We start from the raw sequence: 19,741 nt of genomic DNA on the forward strand, positions 1-19,741 counted from the left end.
ACTAAGATCTCTTGTTATTAGAACATTTCCTGCACCATGAAGAGCATTTGCAAAATGATGTTATGATAATCACCATCTTGATGGATACATCAGGTGCTGAAGTGCAGACTTGGAATATTTACAGTGCATCTCTCCTCTGTCTGAGTTAGAGTCAGATGCTGTCACCAGGAGATGTAATAGTCCACTCAAAAGTGTACATATTTTGTGGTTGTCCTAAAAACTTCTCAAAGATGCAAAAAAAAAAGAAAGTAAAAAAATTTTATATATGACCCTTTAAAATCAGGAGTTGAGCTTCTCAACTCCTATTAACCTGTCATTGCATCTTCTGGCAGTGCAATTCTATAACTTCCAATCATTGTCAACTGTAGTTTACTAAATATTTGGAGGATTACCACTGAGATTCTGGATTGTACTTCTTCCCTTGATAAATCACTTAAGGGGCAAGGGGGGAGTGAAGGAGTGTATAGAAAGCAGTTGCCAAATTTGTAAAAACTGAAGGGAACAGCTGCTTAATACATGTGTTAATCAGCTGTATTGCTGCCCATGGCATGTGAAGGGGGTTTTTGATATCCAGAATACTATGAGCAAAGAGACCCCTGTGGCTGTGGCAAAAGTTTTAACTTTAGGGAAAATCAGTGCATAGAACACACCAAACACATTTTGTGTTAAACCTGGGCACATGAACTTAGGGCATGAGCTTTGTGATTCAGGTTGGTTTTTTTCTTCACACAGCTGAGTAACTATACGGTTTCTTAAATAAACTGGAAGATAGACTGTTGACCCCTTAGGCCATTTTAATTTTAGACACCTAAATTTAGAGTTTGGACTCTCATTTAGAGCATTGGATTTGAGAGATTTGGACTGGAACCCAAGAGCTTCACCCTGTCCCTACTGACATTAGTGTCATCTCTCTGAACCTCTCCCTAATACTAAAATTAATAGCACTTCTTTCTTTCTTGACACCTCCTCAAATTGCTTTAATTATTTTTTCACTCATTTTGCTTCAGAAGGTATATATGTTGCAGTTCCTTTTATTAAAAGCAAAATTTGAAGTAGATATGGAATGCAGAGAGTTTTTTGACTTTAATTAGAAATGTACAACTGTCTGCTTTAGGTGAAGCTTACCATGGAGCTCTTCAAATAGCTGTGCTAGGTGTTCTGTCATAAAATGAATTAATAGATTACCCAAAGAAAGGTTGCTTATTATGATTTTTTTAGAGTTAACAAATGTGTTCCCATCATTGCCTGGATTGTAAAGTAAAAGTTATAATAGATAGTGAATCTTTAGGATTTCATAGTCAAGAATACATCTTCAAGTAAAAAAAGTTACTACATCTGTATAGAGGAGAGCTTGACAGATGTTTGTGTTTTAGAAGGGAAAATAGTCTTTGATATCCTCAGCACAATTGCTGAGGATGCTGTTACTGCAGTTCAGCTTTGGAAGTCAGATCCAGCACATTCTGTGCTGGGAGTATTAAAATCAGATCAATGCAGCTTTACATGAAACCAGTGGTCTCCAGCTATATAGAAAATGTGGCCTAAAGTCCTTATCAGAGAGATTTCTGAGTTGGGGTGTACAGCAGGCACGTGCTGGAGTTCCAAAGTGCATTAGGGATGCTGATCCATTATAGTGTCCCAGTATACTGCAAAACCAGTACTGGAAGTGACACTGAATTCCTTTAATCACTCTTTTATTCTCAGCAGCTCAGTGGAATTAAGCTTTGGGCCAGACAGTGGCAGCTAGAAGCCGTTTATGTGAGCTCTGCAGAAAGCAGCCATCATGAAGAGTTCTTTATTTTTATGTGTAATTTGGGAAGAGAGTAGTGTTATTTTCCGGTGGTGTCAAGAAACTAATATATATTTTATGAACCATTTTTGTTTCATGTTTCAATGCTATCCAAGTGCAAATGTCAGCAAAATGTCTCATCCCCCACCTTTCCAAAGCCATAAACAACCTCAGCAGTGCCAATTCTCTGAGATTTGTTACTAATACAGTCTTTTTTCTTTTTAAATTACACATATCAACAGCTGTACAATAATTCTGCATAGTCATTAAGGCACAAGATACAGAGATAAAGTCTGTGCCTTTCATGAACCTTCTCCTGAGCAAGGCCCCAGAAGAAAGCAGCAGTCTTGTGTCAGAAGAGTGAAAGGGTAAGGAAGCATAGCCAGAGTATCACTTGAGGCCTGCAGGCATGTGCTGATGAGCTCAGTCACTACACATTTCCCAGATTAAGAGAAGTAAGACAGTAAAAAATATGCTTACAGTTCATCAGAAGTAAAAGCTTGCTTTTTCCCTTAAATCACTGGTACAATTTTAATTTCTTCCAAATTATGAGAAGCAGTAGAATTGTTAAAATTTCCAGCATGCTGCCTTTCACACAATTCTTTTATTATAGTTCTGATGAATATTTTTTTTTGGTAGCAATATTTCACTTTTCTACATTTTAGAAAGCCCAAAGTAGCTTGACTTGGATGATTGGATACAGCTTTATCTGAGGAATATGTACTCCTGTCTAATCAGAAATGCTATTAATGGTCTACAGCTATTAGATGCAGATGTAATATCCAGTTTGGGTTGTGTTCTAGATAACAGAAGAAATAGATTATGTAGAAAATTGTTTAGGATAAGATTGGTGTGTGTTTCATAGATGTTCCATGGTTTGGGTGGATACATGAAGACTCAATTTGAATAGTTTATCTTTTTCAATAGGCTGGATTATACAATCCAAAAGAATTTCGAATACTGAGAACAAAAGGTTTTCTAATTCTGTTGTGTTTTTCCTTAGAAATAGCTGAGTTTGATGAGATGCCTTTCTGAAAGGCAATCAGATTTGGTATAGGAGATTCCATGTATTGGAGAATGAAATGTGATAGTTAAGGCTAAGTGAGAATTGAATTCAACAGATATCCAAGGGAAAAATCTGTAAATCAAAGCAGCTACAGAATGCAAGCCCTAGTACTGTAGCTTTCTGAAAGGATGCTGTGCAAAAATAGTTGTAAAATGTATTTGTAGCAGTGGGAAACAAATATTTCAAATAAGCAAGTATAAGTTTATGACTGAATACTTCGCCATCCCCTTTTCTGTCGGTTTCAAAACCTTCCATAGGTTTTGAAAATAAATTCTGGTTTGGTATGTCATCCAGTTAATTTTAAAATTATTTTATTATTCAAACAAGAATCATTTTGTAATGCAACAGCTTAGACTGGGAGTTTGAGACAGAATTTACTGAATTTTCTATCTAGTGTACTACAGCAATCTGTGCAACTGGGTAGTTTAAGATGTGCAAATTCAATAATTAAATGATAACAGACTTATTTTTCTAAAAAGCTTGCTCATCTGTCAGAAATCATTATTTTCTTTTTCTTGGTACACATACACATTTTGCCTACAGTGTGTGGGGGCGGCTTTGCTGTGGGTGTCTGAGAATGTGCTTTTGATTGATGAACTAAGCTGTTTCTTCAGGTACTGCAGCAAATAACTTGGGATGCAGCACTCCACAAAGTGCAGCTCCCAAAGAGAGAGGCGGGGAGAGGAGCTGCTCCTGCAGTGCTCCTGCTCCTGCCACAGCCTTGGCTTTCTCTGGGAGCTGCCATGGGGAAAACGCCTGCTCAGGGTTGGCTCCTCCGAAAGCTGAGCCACGGCTGTGGTCAGTGAATGATGGATGGAATGCAGAAGTAATAATTCTGAGCTCTGGGGACTCTAAAATGGGGTCTTTTAGTAGGAAAGGGAATTGAGCAACTTACTACCTAATAAAATACTCACATTACCGCAGTGGCTTTGATTTAGTAACTGTTGTGTTTCAGGAAGTTTTTATTGTTAGTTTTTCTCTCTAGGAATGGGATGGAGGATTTCCTATAAAAATGATATTTCTGTTAACTTTCATAATTTGACATAATCTCCCCTTCCCATTCTTTTGTTTTCTGGGTCTCAGAAGGATTTTCCCAATAATTTGGTTGATGGAACAAAGGCCATCAAGCTTTTGTGACTGTACATTGGTAACTTGGTTTGCCAGCTTATCTTCAAGTAATATTTTCACCTCTGGCAATATATTCCCTGATTCTGTACGTGTTACTGGTTCACCAAGGCAGCAACTTTATTTCTATTTTACTGTAATTTTAGAAGGTGTTTTCTTGTCTTCAAGCTTGAAACATATTTTGGCAGCTAATATCACTCTAAATGAGAAAACAGGAAAAACTGGAACAGGGCAAACAGCATAGTTGTAGCACAGTGTGTTAATTTTTGGAATATCAGAAGTCCTAGCAGCTTTTGACACGTTTTCTTGCTGAAGCTGGGGGAAAAAAAGACTTCTGGTAAGGGCCTAAAGAAATGAATGCTGTGTATTTCCAAGGTTTTCAGCAAAGGAGCACGTTAAGTATGTGAGTAGCCAGAAGACTCTTTGTTCATCCCTTTCCTGCCATCCAGTATCTACAGGCTGGGCAGAGGGACTTTATTTGGTGCAAATTTCAACAGAGCTGGTTTTCCTTGCATCAGTGTATTCCTATTTGTGGAATATTTGTCACATGGCCCTATTACAATTTAAAGGAAAATAATTTAAATAATTCCTCCTGTGTGCCATTAATTTTACACTAAAATATAAGTTTCCCTGCAGGTTTAGGAACAATTGACTTCGCAGCTTTTCCAGACAGTCTTGTCCACTGCTAGAGAGGCAGCTGAATCTCCCAGATACAGTACAGTATGCTAAATATTTTGTTATTTAGACACTGGAAAACTCCTGTTAAACTTTCCAGTTTGCTAGAAGGATGCCTACTTGCAAAAAACCTCATCATTTCTACAGTGTCTGTGGCATCACTTAAAGTTGCAGTTATTTTGCCCCACCAGTCATTGAGTAAAAAGACCTCTGCAAAAGGAGACATAAGCTGCTGTGCCTTTCATTTTGTCAATACCTGTGTGTGCTGGGAGGTTTTGGGGTGTTCTTTTGCTTTTTTTACCTTTTTTTTTTTTCAGGGAGGCTGATGCTTTGAAGAATGGTTGGACTGGCTGTGATAGGGACTCACTATTGGGTGTAAATACAGTGTCAGCATCATCAGTGAGCAAAATCCTCCCCCTGTTCTTGTCATTTGTTAATATTTGAAAGCCAAGCAACTTGCAGAGCATGGGGTTTCACTCACCTCCTCTGGGTGCCAAAGCCTTTCTTTGCAGAATCAGTACGGCAGAACTTGTGCAGGTGTGCAAAGAGCTTTGCTTCTGACTTTCAAGTATCTCATCTAATGAGTCCTCCAGTTCTTCAGGGGAGTGGCCAGGAAATAAATAGATTTTTGTAAAAGGAATCAGCATTTCTCTTCCTTTTTTTGCAGTGGATGGTAGACAAAATATGTAGGCTGATTTTGTGAGATGGGAAGATGTGTGTCTGCTGAGGGACAGCTCTGCCAACAAATAGAACATAGCAGGGGGTTTTGTTGCCATTTTGACTTCAGAGTCCATTTCACTGCTTGCTAGATGCCAGTGAACATAAGATTCCTTTTTGGACTTAAAACCAAAATTGTACCTCAATGTTTGCCTACCTGCTTCTATCAATAATAGTTCCTATACATATAGAATTCTTCATAAGACAAAATTTCTAGGGGCTTGGTAGAATCCTTTTTGAGATACAGATTTTTCAAGAAGTTTTGTTGGGTTTTATTTCAATAATGCAAAGATATTGCATATTTTCAGAACTTATGTGATAATGAAAATTCACCTTATATTTCCAGCAGTTTGACTGAAAACTGCATTGCCTGATGTCCACACAGCACAATAAAAACTGTTCTGAAAGTCTGCAGTTTATTTATTTGTACAATAAGCAAACAATACAAAAATCCATATTGCAAGTGCTACCTTAGCAGATGACTATGCTTGGAAAAACCAATGACTAAGAAGTTAGGAAGTGATAAAAGATGATTTATCTAGAATCAGTGTCTTATGTTTACTTATTACAATGCAACCTTGTAATAAAGTCGTTTATTAGGTCTCAATTTCAAGGTTGTAACTTGAGCATTTCCAACATATCTGAAAAGAGTCACCACAGAAGGTTTTTCAAAACAGAGCAATGTTTTTTAAAGATTAACTGGCTTTGATGATCAGTTCCTCTTCCATATCAATAGATGTGTTTTTTTCTGTTTTGCAGATACTCTTTGAAAGTTTTGCCTGGTACTGGTTTAAATAGGAAGGCCTTTCACAAACTTGTTGAGGGTTTTTTATAAAGGTTTCTGTGAGGTCAGAGATCTGTGAAGGCTCATAGCCCACCCACGCAAGTGTGAGGGGGCAGCACTGCAGTTGAGAGAGCTCTCTATTTATAACTAGGATGTTTTCTAGTCAGCCCTTTATGAATTAAAAGGAAATTTCTCTTCTTATGAGATGCTCTAACTACTTCCAGACAAAGAAAATGTCTTAAGCTAAAAATCTATTGCCATGCCTGACAGTCCACAGGCTAAAACAGGCAAGGTGAATGTGTGACTGCATTTAATGGTGTCCCCAGCTGTCAGGGTGCAAACTGCCAGTGGACACTTGGGAATGGAAAAGGAGTGGCAGTGACTGGCAGGTGTGACTCCCAGGGTCCCTGTCCTGACAGCCCAAGTGCTGTGCCCTGTCACGTAGAATCCTGCTGGGTGCTTGCAGCACCAACATGAGGCTTTATTGAGCTGTAAAAGTGTCTTTTTAAAGCCTAAGGGTAAATCTCAACTCATTTATTTTTTTGAAGGTGAGTTTCTAGTACTGTAGGAGTACTGATCTGCCTGTATGTGAGATGAGAGGTGAAATTTCTACAAGATCTTCTTACAACACAAGCTTTGCAAAAATAAAAATTAACTATTTACTTTGGCGGGGTAAGAGGAGATTTAGTTGTAGCCTAAAATTACGAGAACAGAGAAGAAGACAAATGATAGTAGGAATATCTTTTTAAGCATAGACATGGTATAATGAGCTCTATGACTTAGAAAACGGGGCTAAATAAAGCAGAATGGAAGCAGATGACCAAATTTTCAGTGGCAAGTTTAATTAACCATCTGGAATCTGAGGGCTTTTCCACCAGCTGAAGTCTTTCAATCAGTGCTGGTTGTCTTTCTAAAATCAGTCTTGTAGATTAAATGAATAGAATCATAGAAGTAGTAATGTTGGAGAAGACCTCCAAGTTAATCGAGTCCAGCCTTTGACCAGACACCACCACGCTCACTAATTGTCCTGTGAAGTGCCGCATCTACTCATCTCCTGAGCTCTTGCAGGGATGGTGACTCCAGCACTCCTCCAGGGAGCCTCTCCCAGTGCTTAGCCACTCTTTCAGTGAAGCAATTCTTCCTCATGTCCAATCTGAACCTCCACTGGCACAACCTGAAGCCATTTCCCCTTACCCTGTTGGTTCTAATTAAGAGAAGAGGCTGACTCGCTCCAGCACCTCATTGTCCTTCTTGTGACACTCCCGCGCAAGCTGGTGTCACCTGCAGCTGGACTGTCCCCAAAACTGAGCCCTGGGGGACACCTCTAGTGACTGACCAACTGGATTTAGCTCCATTCCAATGGAAGTCACTGCCTTCATACAAAGATGACACAATTAATTTCTTTGGCTTGCCTTACACAAGAGCTAGGCAGTCAGAGCCCCTGAATTACACTACTGTCCTCTAAATTACTACTTTGACTTCAATTCCATTCTTAAATTTATGAGGATAAAATGTCAATTTTTAAAATGATATATTTGGAACAAATTTAATTGGTCAAAACTCTAGTTTTAAAAATGTCTTGTTTAATTTTTTTCCCATTTGTTCATTACAAAATTCTGATTAACCTTTTATTAATAATTTTCCTTAAAAAGTTATATCTTTATATCTCTAGTAAATGACAGAATCTGCTCAATTTTGAGAAAAATGCAGTGAAAGGGAAGGAAAAAATCCCAGTGAACGCCTTTCTGTTACGTCTTTTTAGATGTCCAAAGTGTTGGAGATCAAAACAATAAATATTTCAGTTTACTTTTAATATGAGTCCAGCTGTAACTTTAATTGTTCTGGTTTATGTTTGGTGAAATTTCAATTCATAACAATTCAGTGTTAGATCAGGTTAAAAAAGCAATGCTTGACCAAGTTTTCAGAGTGGGTTGATTGCAGTTACCTGCTTATGATTTTTTGAGTTACAGATCTCGACAACTGGAAGAACAGTTTTGCTGTTTTCTAGAAACTTAGTATTCCTGTGGTCACTGCACTTAATGGAAAAATTAAGGCAAAAGCTTTCTCAGTGTCTGCATCGTTCCATGTGCCTAATTGGATGAGTAAGGAGAGTTGTGGATGTTATTTTCAGAGGAAGTGTCTTATGGCATGAGTTGGTTCATGTTGTAAATCACAAGCCACTGCCCTTCAAGGCAGCCCACAGGCATAAAAGCCTGTGGCCACTGTAAGCCTCTTGCAAGACAATGTGCAGCTCTGTGATTGTTGACCCCCTTTGCTTTTCTTCAGTTTTGCACAGCACTGTATGAACGTTTCTCCACTTGCATGTTTCACCTTCCTTTTTCAATGTGCCAGATTATGGCTGCAATTGAGGAAAACCAAGAAAGAAGAAAAATTCCTTCCCCTTCTGTGTATGAAAAAAATTAAGTTATGAAAGTATATGGGAATATGCTAATACATGCTTCTTTTATTTATACATGCTTGTAAATGTACTTGCCTTTTCTAAGAGCTCATTCTTGACAAAAACCTGGAAACACTGGAAAAAGGTACAGGTTCCCTGTCATGCAGCTGATCTGTGTCCATTACGTACTTTGTACCTTGCTGCCATCTGTCCATTGGCACACTGCAGGGATAGAATAATAGGGGAAAATTCCAGTTAACTGTGAAGCAGCACACAGCAGTTATTGGTGGATTTCTGATCCATGGAACAACATCAAGTGCTCCTTGACTTAAAGACTTCCTAAAAATCTTTCGACCTTTTCTTCATATGATATTGTATTAGTTCTAAAATATGTTGCAATAACTAAACATTGTTTTAAACTGAATTTAAGAAATCTAGACTGAAATGTTGAGAAAATAATGTAAAATATGACAAATGTATTACTTTTAATATATATATTGAGAGAGAGAGAAAGAATCTACATTATGCTATCTGTTTTTCTACAGTAGTTCAAGGGTTCAGGAGTGATCATTGCTGAAAACCTCACTCCAGCAGGGCTCTTCCATAGGAAACTTTATGTGCTTACAATCAACCTGCTGAATTGCACATTATCTGCAATTGTCAGTAACCTGTTCTATGTGACCTGTCCTAGTCAGGCAGCACTGCAGCATTTTAGGATGGGAGTGCTTACAGCCCTCAACTGAGTCTGATGAGTGCCTGCAAGGTCAAGGGAAGCCTTGCTCAGGTAGATTTTGATTCTGCAAGCTGTTCCATTTGGCTCTAATTGTCTGTGCATTTGGAATATTCATGTCCATGGGGGACAGGATTACCAATGGAGTAAATCCTGGCCCTCTCCAAGTACAAATTTCTGTGTTATTACTCTTTACTTGCTTCATTCATTCAGGTACAAATTTCTGTGTTATTACTCTTTGCTTGCTTCATTCATTCAGGGACAAATGTCTTCATTGAGCTCACAGACACTTCTTTGCTATTTTGTTTGGAAATAATTTGCAAACCTTTGTTAGGAAAGAAAACTGAGACAGGAAATGTAGATAAAATCATGAGGGTGCAGATACTGGGGTGGGTTGTAAAGCTCTGCTTAGACAGCTCCTCTGGTGGAAGTCCATAAGAATTTACACAAATTCAGCAAAAATCTTGTTTCAGGTTATAGTTTAAAAGATATTTTCTTGGTCCTCTGGAGACATTAAAATATTTCAGGGAAGAACTGGTTGCAGTATAGTTCAGCTTTTCCCAAGACATCTCTTTGAGGTTTATTCCTTAGATGACATCCCTCTGTTCAGGTCGTAAACACCGGGAGTCAGTAGTTCAGTGTCTTTGGCTAATACTATTTATAATGTTTGTTCTGTCTCTGTAAGCAAGTCATAGAATTAAAATTATGATTTCTTCTTGATGTCTCAGAGGAACATGCAGTTATAGAAGCAGAATTTTGTTTTTTACTGTGACATTGACAGTATTCATGAAAGTCTGTGGTACACAGATGCAGACCCTTAAGCTGATCTAGACAACAAATCCCTTATGAAAGATGGTAGGGTTTTTTCCCTTCTCCAACAAGAAGTGCCTTCCTGTGGTTGGGAAATGTTTTTATAAGGGAGATAGGGATAATCTGAATAGGGAGCTCACTCTGTCTTGGAATATTGATCGATATCTGCTTCAGCAATAAAATAACATTTAGGTAGAATGAGAATTTCCAAAGGGTCTGGAGAATATTGACAGCCTTGCATTATTTATTTTTGAGGATGAAGCTATAGAGAAAAATTTGTTTTATTTTCTTCTCTTAGTAAGGACACACAAAAGCTTCTAAAGTTTAGGGAAATTAAAACCAGTAAATTAGCATTTTAGTATAGTGAATTCTTTCATCTGTGTTCTGAAGATTTTGATATTCCTAGAATGATAATTCTTCCCTCCTGGAGGCAGTATCAGAATGACCAGTTCTTAGGAAGTTCAGCCTCTAACAAAGAAGGGTGTTCTGTCCTGCTCCAGTGATTTGTTCTCTGTGGGTTTCTGTGTCTGGAACTTGTGTGAGGCTGGTTCTTGTCTGGGCCTTTGGAGGATTGCCTGGGAATTCCAGTAGTGACTCTAATCAAGCCATGGGACATTCAGTTGGAGTCGCAGTTCCTCTGAGATGCAGAGAAATCCTAGAATTGTGTTTGGCTCAGATGTACCACGAGTGTGCAGAAGAGATTTGCACATGGCAGAGAAATCCAGCTTGCCTAAGACAGAGAGCTTGGCATCCTGTCTGACCTAAATACTGTTTGTTTTCTGACAAACAGAATTTCAGAATTTTCTGACAAACAGAAAATCATAAATGGCAATATAAGACATAATTAAAGCTTTCTTCCCATATTCAATTTCCAGTGCATCAGTTCTGGGGAACCTAAGTAGAGATAAAGGGGGTGGGGAAGGGACCACACTGCAGTAGGCAGCAGATGGACCAAGCCAGTCTTTACCCTGTTACATGAGTAATTGCAGAGCTCTGATTTAGAGATGGAAAAATGTGCATGTTAATCTAGAAACCTTTTTTGTCTGGAAAAACCCCCACAGATTCTTGAGAAGCACATTGCTAATCATGAGGACAATTTGGGATTCCTGTTCCGGGTTTTTTTTCTGAAATACTTGGTCTGCCCGGAGCATTAGGAAAATCTGGCTACCCTATTCAAAGTGTATCTCAGCTGGCTCTTTGCTGAAGCTATTTGTGACTTTTGTAAATGTTATTGCAGTGATAATCTACAGTGTGTCCTCACGTCTGCTCGAGTGTTAATTAGTTTATTGTTTTATGTAGTGTGTTAAAAGGTTTTCTGTTCCATTTGAAGTTTGAACTGTAATTCAGTGATGCCCCACAGGTAAGGCAGAGTTACAGAGCAGGAGGTTAGGACGTGGTATCCCTTTCCTGCTGGGTTGCTGCCTTGGCATATTATCTCTTTGACATCTTTGGTAGATGAGTATCTGAAAAGAGAGTGAAAGATGACAAAGAGATTTTGTTTTCTCATCTTCGGTATTAGGCATCTCACTCTCCTCTTATGGTGGGTTTTTCTGTTTCAGTTTGTGTCTCAGCAGGAAATATTCCAATTAACTTACGTCACAGATGTACCTTGTTGAAGATCACAGCTCATTTTCCCAGGCACTGCTACAGTTTTGTTACGTGGAAATTTTTTAAAAAAGGCAATACCCTCTCTTTTTACAATTTAGTATAATAATGCTGGAACTCTGTAGTACTTGAAACTCTGTTTATGGTCAGTTGCACTGTTTTGTCTCCAGCCTATTGCTCAATTCCCTTCCAGCTGTAAAATCCTGTTGTATTTTCTGACTGCTCAAACTGGGGCTGGTTTTCTCCTGTGCTGCCCAGTGTCCTTCCAGTCAGTGACATAGTTGCTCAATTGGAAATTCAGGCAGGCACAGTTCTGTTCATGACTTGAACAGGTTTTTACTAGTGCAGGATGACAATCTTTCTATTGAACATTGGCCTGTGGGCATGCTGGATGCATTTCTATTTTATTCATATGTAAAGATGCTCTGCCAGTATCACTGTGCAACATGTTGATTTTTTTCTGGAAGAATGGCATATTTTGCTGAGGTTTACAAATGATATTTAAGTTGCTGTATATGTGATTCTTCCTTAGCCAGCTAACAACACAAAGTTTTAGTCTTTAATTAACAAAAAGATTCTTTTTCTTTCAGTGAAAGGTAGTGTTTATGACACTTTGCCAGGTCAACCTTGGAGATGTTTTATCCTTGAGCAGTGTTCAGTCATTTGTAGTGAGGGTAAAGATACTTTTTTCTTTAATAGGCTACAGTAATATCTAGATTATGTGTAAGGGGATAGAATATGAGAAAATAAAGGTAGTGTGTAAATAATCTTACCCCTAAGGAGTTGCAGCTGGGCCAATGATCAAAGATTATTTGTTAATAATAATCAGGCCTGCCTTTAACAGGCCACAGCTGAACCAATGAGAAGAAGATGCTATAAAAGAGTGGGGTGGCTGCTTGGGAAGGGTACTGGAGTCAGCTGGCTCCTTTGTGAAGGGGAAAGAGTCAGGGCTCTGAGGAGCTGCCCACGAGAAACACCAAGAAGGTTTGGAACTTTTGTGATAAGGAGACAACAGCATGGAACCCCTGCAATAAAATGGCAACATTATGAGGCAATAGTGGTTCTATGTTGCACTATCTGTTCTTTCTAAACCCATAATTCATCATTCTCCAACTGTCTTGGTCACAATATGCATTTCAGACAAAATACAATCTAACAACTAAGTGCAAAAAGAGCTTAAATACTTACCTTTAGGGGTAATAATAACCACCATACTCAGTTCAGTTTCTGATGGATTTCTGCTATTGGCCAAGCTGTTATGTTTAAATGTTGAGCTTCCTTAAATTACATGTTGCTTACTTGTCACTGTGTTTGAATCACTTTGATCCGTAGTTCTACTGAGGATTTTGTTCTCTACTTTGACCTTTGTGCTGCACTTCAGAGCTCTTTACTTTGTCAAACACTACAGCAAGTGAGTGTATTTTGAAACGTTGCCTTGAATTTTTTGCCAGACTTCATGCGTATGGTCTCAGGTGCTTCCAAAGTGCTTCTGTAGATGGCTGGTTCCCCTGCTAGCGATTACACACACTTTGGATGCAACTGGCAAAGGAACAAAGCCGAGCGGGAGGGAGTTCCAGAGCCCTGGCAGTGCCACCTTTCTCCCCGTGCCAAGGGACGTGTGTCAGGTTCACCCGCCCCGCTGCCAGGAGTGGGGCAGCTGTGGCTCTTCAGACTCTGCCTTTTGCCATTTCCACCTCTGTCACAGGGCGTGTGTGTCTTGTCTGAGAAAATGCCCCTGAGGAGTTGCTTAAGACACTGCAGGTTAAATAAAGGCACAAAGTCAATCCTTCTGGAAGGCTTGGGAAGTGAAATGGAACTTAATCACCTTACAGTCATTTTAGGGTTTATTGTCATTTTTTCTTGTTGTGTTTTGTTGTATACTGCTTCATGCATGGGATATGACACTAAAAAGAGCTATTTGTCTTCTGTTGTAATTTACCTTCTTTCTGCTAGAGAGAGAAGAATACATAGATGATAAGTTTAGGGGGATAATATGGAATATCCTCTAGAAAATTTCATACTGGCTTCTGCCACACGATGCCTTAACACACAAAATAATTAAAGAAAAAAGAGACAAGCAAACTAATGGAGTACTACTTAGGATATTTTTTTTTAAATTAGTGCCTCTTACTTTTCCATAGAAATTATTAAAGCAAAAGCCATTTGCTATAAACAAATTTCCCATTTCCCACTTTAAAAAATGTGGAATGTCTTTCTCTTTCTTCTGCTAAAACATCTGGGGCTCAATGAAAGCAGCCTGTGGAGAAATTAAATGAACTGTTACATTTCTGTGTTGTCAGATGTCTGTCAGCTGCTGGTAAGAAGAATATTAAATAAATCCTTTAGGCTCTAACTGCATGTCTTACCATAGGGTTAGGGATAAATGTGTATCAAGTTCTCTGTTTTAAAATGACAGCTTCTCCCAAATGGGAAGAAAATTTGGTGGCAGTGATGTTAGTGAAGAGATGTATATTATCTAGAGATAAAAGTATGTATATTTCTATCTGTATAAATATATCAATAATACACAGGCATATAGATGCAGTATAGATGTAATCTACCTATATGTTGTATATAGATTCTATAAGCATGTAATGTCTCTATACAGTTTAATGTGTGCATGGCATTTTCTTTCTGTCCATAAAAAGTCACTTATATTTTTTATATTTATGATGCTTTTATTCTAAGGCATTTGACTTCTGTTTATTAAAATATTTGCTCAGTTCTTTGCATGTTACTTGGTAAGCTGCTCAAAAATTATAGCAGATGTGGGGGGATTATACTCCTTTTTATTAATGGGTGGGACAGTTGGGAAATTAAAATCAGTTCTAGGGATTGAAGTAGGAAGTTCATCTACAGAGAATCATGTTTTTCTTATTGTCTACTTTTGTAAGGGAAGATATGGAAATAATTTCTCTGCCTTCAGCTGAAGAATATATGAAGCGGATAACACAAGAAATCTGTGATAATCTTGTGTACACAACTCTCTAACATGACATTTAATTTTTTTAGTCTATGACAAGGTTATGTTTCTTGCAGTTTGCATTAGGTGCTCCATGATGTCTTCCTTAAACCTTGTAAAAAATCTAATTTGGTGAAAAAGTAAAAAAAAAAAAAAAAACAAACAAAATTTCTATTAGTTTCTCCTAGTAGTTTAAAAGATGAAAGAAGCAGAGATTAGGGGATTGTTTGGTTAATTGGTTGGTTGGTTGGTTTGATGGTGGATATTTTTTCATCTTTTTCAATGAGTTTTGATACCTTCTACTGTGCAGTTACATGTTTGTGTGCTATACCACAGAGCAGATCCAAGAAAATTCTTGGTAGGAAAATTTACAAAATGTACAGTGTGCTTGCTGGTAGGCTTTAGTAACAGATTACATTTGTCACTAAGCTTTACAGTACCAGCCATGTGTAAATATATTTTCTTAATGTATTCTGGTGTACATGTTGTGTCTCAGATGAGAGAATTAATTAGATGGGGAATTCCAGGGCTGGATTATGTCAGTGGCAAGTAAATTGACTTGTCTTCAGTTGATGTTAAGTTCTTTTTAAGATTAGTGTAATTAGTCTGATTTTACAGGTGTAGAAACTGATTTGGAAGAGCAGAGTTACCCCTGGGTTTGTGGGAGCCCTGTGAAGCACATCTGGGGCTGTGGGAAGGCGGATACAGCGCTGAGCTGCTGCTGGAACTGCACCTGGGTGTCTGTCTGACATCTGACCCTAACTGAAGACATGTAGGGAAACATCTCCTTTGCCATGGGCTGGAGAGAACCAGAACCTTTGCAGATCAGCTCTGTGTGTGGCACTGTCTGCTGCACTTAACATCAGGCTGTTATTGAACAGTGTGGGATCCCCACTGTAAATTCATGGCCCCTTTACAGTGTTTAGATGTGCCTGAGATTTTTCTCTTTTCTCTCTTTCCACTTTCTGGACAAGTTTTGATGTTGTCCTCGACAGCTGGTAACACTGAGGAAAAGAGTGAGGAGAGGGATTTGAGGCAAGTGTTGTTCTGTGTCCCATTGAAATGCAAGTGCCTCTTAATGTGTCAGGATGTACAAGCAGGAGGAAAAGAATAGAGAAATGTGTGAGCAGAGGTGAAGAACTGTCATACTGTACTGAATAGGCAGAGTAGGCTGATATCATTGCCCCCATAGGAACAAAAAAACCCCAGAGAGATGCTGGGCTTGATTACATCAGTTCGTAAAATGGGCTTTGCTTTCCTCTTTGCACTACCAGCTTTGATGCAAAGGCTGAGGTAATGCAAGAACTCTTAGTAGAAGTGCAAAACAACCATGTTGTAATTTTTTTAGCTTCAGAGAGGATTCTTTGTTATTGAGGGAATGGTGATTGTGCCACTCATTTTAGTAAGTACCTTTTACAACAGATGACATTCAGCTGGACTGTCAGAGACACATTTTCATCCTTTCATGCCATTTATAAGAGTCCTGGTTGAAATGGAAAATTTTACTTCTTCATCTTCTTTTACACATACACAGTAACTTGAATAGAGAAGAATGGAAGTCCTGCATCATTTTAATGCATTGAAATATGCAAATACACTTCCTTTTTTTTTGTTGTTGAACTTTCTGCTTGTTCTGCCAATAAATATGAGAATTTGAATGGGTCCTACTAAGAATGCTTATTGAAGCAGGGTTCCCAGCTTGCTGCAGAGGGGGGCTTGGGCTCAGGTAGAACACCTAGACTGGCCAATATTGAAACAGTTGCCTTTGCAACTTGTTCCAGGAACATGGGTAAATAAGGCTCTGCACCCTTACCTAGCTATTTGCAAAATTGGAGCTTAATTGTGTTTTGGTGTAGGTTATTGATACGCACACACATAGATATTGTAATGAACTTGGGGTTTAGGAAACATGTAGTTGTATTGCAGAACTCTACTGTCTTTGTTAAATAGTAGCTATCAGTGTTAAATTGCTTATCCTGTACATCACATCTGAATTTCATACTTTATACCAGCATGGTTTGAGAAATGGTTAGAATGTGGTTTTCACAGGGACTGAGAGGACGTGTACTGGGGAATGCCCTTAATAAAAGGGAACCATTAAGGGTGTTGTGAAAATAATATTGATTTAGCACATGAGAAATAACAGTAACTATTTTATTTAGCATACTAAAAAATGTGGAGTAGGAGGAGGGTAATTTTTGGAGCAAAACTTAGCATTGTGAAGTGATGGCATCCTGGGTCATTTTGCCAATGAAACTCTATAACCATGTAAACATAAAACATCAGCTTGAAACACTTAATCTAAAATGTTGGGCATTTCTCCTTTAAAGTTCTGTCTTGCCTACTTTTGAAAAAGTAGAGTTAAGCAGTTTAAAATTTTGTTTCCTATGGCATGCAATATGTAAGGACTTTCTGTTAATATCATACTATTCTGTTAATATCATACTACATACATACATCAGATAATTCTGTTGCTTACAAGAGAAAACAATTTTGTGATGTATTTCCCTCTCATATTAGGAAAAAACCCACATCTGCCCATAAAATTTACAATTTTCCAAAGGATATAGGAAAATTATATTAAAAAAAAAGGGAGGAGGGGTGTGAAGCAAGCATTCAAATTTCCATGGAAGCTCTGTGTTTATGTAAAGTACAGCAGCTGCACTGCAAATTCCCCTCTCTGGATGACCTCAGTTCTGAACAAGACAGACTGTTCTGGGTGCAGGTGTGATTACTGAATTATTTGTTCTGTTTTAGTGTCAGTCAGTTACAGAGAAGTATTATGGGAGTAAAGTGAATTGGTAGATTTGGTATTCCACAGTTCCCTATGTGCCTTCCTGCTATTGCAGAAATAGTTTATTTTATTCTCTTGAATTGCATTAGTTAAATAGGACAGACAAGAGGAAGGGACTCCAGCAACAACCTCTGAATACATCAGGCAGACAGAAAGGCAGAACTGCACTGAAGATACTGCTCGACATAAAAGACAGTTTTGACAGCTGAATTAGGATATTTTTTTAAGGGGTTTGTATAGGTTGTTGGAATTGAGAATTGTAATTTGCTTCTCCATGCTTCTTGAGAAATAGAGCTGTGAGAAATGCTCACTCCTAACACATGCATCCAGTCAGCCTTGGTCTGAATGGGATTGCTCTTGTGAACCTGCCAGCAGTTTTCCAACCTACCTTAGGTCACATTGGTCTTTGCTGGGTGTCTGTACTTATTTATGTTCTGTGTGCCTTTTATCTCTTACTGGTTTATGCAATTTTATAGGAAAACCCTTTTCTTTCATCAGTGTTTGGTGCAGGCTGCCAGAGAGCAGGACTGATGTACTGAAATGTGGCTGCTTTCCTCACACTTGTCTCCAGCCAGGCAGGTGCAGTCAGACTGGAACCTGAGTTCCTGAACACCTGATGTGCAGCATGTCAGCTTTTCAGGCTCTTGGAAGAATCAGCACAGATCTAGAACCCACAAAACTGAGTCCTTACAGAAAGATGAGTGTAGTTTCCTCCAAATAATTAGCAAATCCAGGCTCTGCTTTGACAGCCATTCACTGTAAGAGCTAGTCACTGTAAGATGTGTGACTTCAGCAGCCAAGACAAACTTGCACTTGTAGGAGGTTTTCCCTTTTATTGCTGAAAGGGCAGTAAAAGGACATGGCACTTCATGTGAGTGGCAGTCCTGTACAGGTTAAGGAGTGATGGCAATGGTATTTTTATACATCCACTATTCTGTTCCTTCTCGCTTCAAACATGCTCCTGACAGGACTGGCTTCGTGTGAGGCACAGAGCATTAGTACAGAAATGTGTGTGAGGATTTGGAAACATTTTTTTAAAAGGCAAGGGGATTAAGATTCCTATGCAAAAAACAATGTACTCGTAAACACTTTTGTGTTGTGTTTAATAAGCTTGCATTATGCTGTGTGCTTTAAGTAAAAAACAGATGGAAAATGGAAGGATATTTGCTGAGACTGATTGTAAATACTGATCTTGTTTCTGATTCAATGCAGTTTCTTTAAATGATCTAATTGAAGACATATAGGGGAACAGATCAGATATCTCTGAGGATTAGCAAGGGTTTTGGGTGAGTAGTGAATGATAAACAGGTCAAAGGAATGTGTAATCAGTGCAGTCACACTACAGCATGATTCTCCTGAGCATGACAATTGCATACCTTTCTTTTAAACCATCTGAAGCAGATCTTCCTCATGAAATTGGTAATGTGCTCATGGTAGGACTTGGAAACACATCAACATTTCTGATGGTGGGAAGTGGAAGTAGTGGAAGAGGGATTTGGCAGGGTCAAGGGCAGTTTGAGCACCACGCACTGCTGTTGGTGTTGGGAGTAGTGAGACACTGTGGTGGTAAACAGCTGGGGTTTCTCTGAGTCACTCCTTCTCCCTTCCCACCTTGTGGCTCTGTCTACCTGCGTGGGTGGCCAGGTGCGTTTCTAGGCAAGGAAGTAATTAAAATTGATGTCACATCTCACAGTCATGTTAGGGGGGAGAGGGGACACGATTGCATCTTTTTGTTACCTGTTTTGGAGCCTTTGTGCACTCACAAAGTGAGTGCTGCATGTGACCATCAGTAGAAAGGGCAGGGGACCAACACAGCTTGTATCTTTAGTCTCACCTGTCTGTGATACGCCAGGCACTAGGCTGCACATCGCTGTTCAGGAGCAGGAAGGGTCTTGATCAGAAACACAACTGTGAATAAATTCTTGTATTCATCTGCCCATCTGCTTTCTGGGGATGGATGGTGGTTTTAGGTCGATAGCAGTTGATTTGATCAAGGGTAAAAAGTTAGGGTTGATACAACTGGGGACACGTTAACTTCAGCAGGTAGCATGGCTTGTGCTTGGATTAATTCTGCCTCCTGCTGAGAAAAACTGGTGCAATAATAAAGTGTCTGGGCTGGGTGTCTTGGAGCTTGAGGAAGGTCACAAGTCAGAGTTCATGGTGTGCTCACTGTCCTGCACTAACAACTTGTGTCTGTTGACATCAGGGCTGGACATTTTGCTTCAGAAAAGGCACCTCCATGTAGAAACTTGGGGCAAGGTTGCTACCTCAGCATGAGGCTACAGTAAC

At 39.0% G+C, this 19,741-nt stretch overlaps 1 protein-coding gene across 9 annotated transcripts in view; it reads left to right on the forward strand.

Moving 5' to 3' along the window:
- Positions 1-19,741, forward strand: part of OTUD7A (OTU deubiquitinase 7A) — a 104,844-nt gene that overhangs the window by 15,740 nt on the left and 69,363 nt on the right. The window lies entirely within an intron of this gene.

The sequence above is a fragment of the Zonotrichia albicollis genome, chromosome 11 (assembly GCF_047830755.1).
Source record: "Zonotrichia albicollis isolate bZonAlb1 chromosome 11, bZonAlb1.hap1, whole genome shotgun sequence".
NCBI lineage: Eukaryota > Metazoa > Chordata > Aves > Passeriformes > Passerellidae > Zonotrichia > Zonotrichia albicollis.